The 2,250-nt window shown below is 37.0% G+C and overlaps 1 pseudogene; it reads left to right on the top strand.

Moving 5' to 3' along the window:
- The first annotated feature begins 632 nt into the window (after window positions 1–632).
- Window positions 633–1,813, top strand: LOC129680193 (bifunctional phosphoribosylaminoimidazole carboxylase/phosphoribosylaminoimidazole succinocarboxamide synthetase-like; annotated as a pseudogene).
- Window positions 1,814–2,250: the final 437 nt, after the last annotated feature.

Raw genomic sequence — 2,250 nt, forward strand, 5'->3', positions numbered from 1 at the left:
GGTAAGACGATTATCAAAAGCCAGTAGGTACTTTTAAACTTTCATCAAATATTTGCATTGCTGAAGCTTGTAATGAGCTGTTAAATTAAGAATCAAATGAAACTTACGCATCACAGTTTTCTGGATGAGGGAAACAGATTTGCTTCTTGCATATATATATATATACATATATATGGATATATATACACAATATGTATATACATATATATACTATATATATACAATATTATATATATATATATATATATATATATATATATATATATATATATATATATATACTTTAAAACTTGATTTCATACCTGATGTATGGACAAATTCACCTGTCAAATGGAAGAACATTATTTTTTAAAGGAAAAGAACAACATTATGAGTATCAGAAGACACAGACTTGGCTAATGATAGCAGCATCCTCTCATTAATGTTTTAGACACCAGGCACAACAGTCCACGTCTGATGAATATTTCCGTATACTTAACAAGCAATTGCTCTCATCCATGGTTGGAAGAAATAATAACCCATGCCTGACAAAGAAAATTATTTTTCCACAAACTTACTGACTGGGATATGAGATTCAAATCCAGATAGTCTAGTTTTTCCTGCCTGCTTTGCTCTCCAGCCTGTACACAATAATGAAGGCAGCTGAGGCACTGAACAGTGGAAGAAAACTCCATGAGGGTAAGACAAAATAAGTCTATGAACTGTTAGATAATCCTGGAAGAGTCCTTCTGCAGTCCAAGGACCAGATCACATCTGGAAATGCAGCTAGAAAGAACCACCTGGAAGGCAAGGTTGCATCAATAAAGTCACCATTGGTATGTTTCAGTTGTTACAGGAAGCCAGTACCAAAGCTACTTTCACCAGGAAATGTGGGAGACTGCTTTCATTGCACCCCAAAATGAAATGATTCCAATTGAATTGGTGTGCTGAAGAAAAGCAAGTAGATCTTTTCTTAAAGGGAACCCCTGGTGTAAAGGAGGGATATACTTTTCACCCATCAAAAATGGAGAGGTTCTCCAAGGACTATGCCAATAATGATCTGCAGTGGTCTGAGGAGACACTCCTGGCTACAAAACTTTGCTTTGCTGTACTTGTTATATGCCAGACTGAAGTGGACATCATAAGTCATGCTACATAAGCTATTTTTGAAATACTGGAAAAAAAAAAAAACCCTGGCTGCTCAGAACTGTATACTGGATGATATGAAGATTGAATTTGGTGTTGATGTAACTACCAAAGAGATTGTTCTTGCTGATGTTATTGATAATGATTCATTGGGACACTGGCCTTCAGGAGATGGGACCAAGCAGAAAGACTGTCTTACTGGGACCTCAAACCCGTAGCTGTCGAAGGATTCCAAATGATAAACAAAAGGTCTGAGCGAGCTGCTGGTCCAGGGGGTGATAACTGTTGAAGCCAGACAGTCAGCACAGCGCTGATAGGTTCAACTTAGGACCTTGGTCACTGTAAAAATAATTAAGAAGGATTGTGGAGATTTTCAGATTCCATCTGAACTTTGGGATACAACATCTGCCCATAAGGAACTGGGTAAAATTATGAAGATTAAAGCAGACTATGAAGGGGATGGTATATCTACTGTATGTGTCACAGTGGCAGGCAGAAGCAATGGTGAGGGCCCAGTGATGTCTGCTGGTACATTTCAGCAGACTATGGTGCTCAGGATACATGCTCATGTCTTTGACTGCCCAGTGTTGTGTGGTCAACTATATTTTCTCCAGAAGGAGAAGCCCAGTTTGCTCCTCAGATATTTAGCAACTGTTTCGTGTTGACAAACTACAAGCAAACATATTGAACATATAGGTATCCTTAAATCATGTTAAAAAAAATCAAAGGATGCAGTTTGTTAGAAAGTAATTTTAATTTTTAGGAGAAAAGTTACATATTTCTGGTTTGGATAAAAAAATCAAGCAAGATTATTTTACATCACAGAAAACAATTCAGTTTACTAGCCCTCTAGATGTATGAGTTGATAAATTGTTGGTGGGTATTTGTCGTTAAAATATTTTGGCTCCATGTAGTTATGCATGACTGTAACCTCTGCACTCCAGAGTCTGAGGCAGCAGGATCACTTTGTGTTCAAAGCCAGCCTAAACTGTGTACTGAAAAAAAATCCTTATATTTAGAAAAACTAATATGACATTGTTCAACTTTATCTCATCCACTGTATGGTCTTTATTAGGTAGATTCATAACATTAGTAACGAAATGTCATTTATGGGGCTGGAGCTGT

This window comes from Psammomys obesus, unplaced genomic scaffold, assembly GCF_907164565.1.
Source record: "Psammomys obesus unplaced genomic scaffold, mPsaObe1.curated_primary_1811, whole genome shotgun sequence".
NCBI classification, from domain to species: Eukaryota; Metazoa; Chordata; class Mammalia; order Rodentia; family Muridae; genus Psammomys; species Psammomys obesus.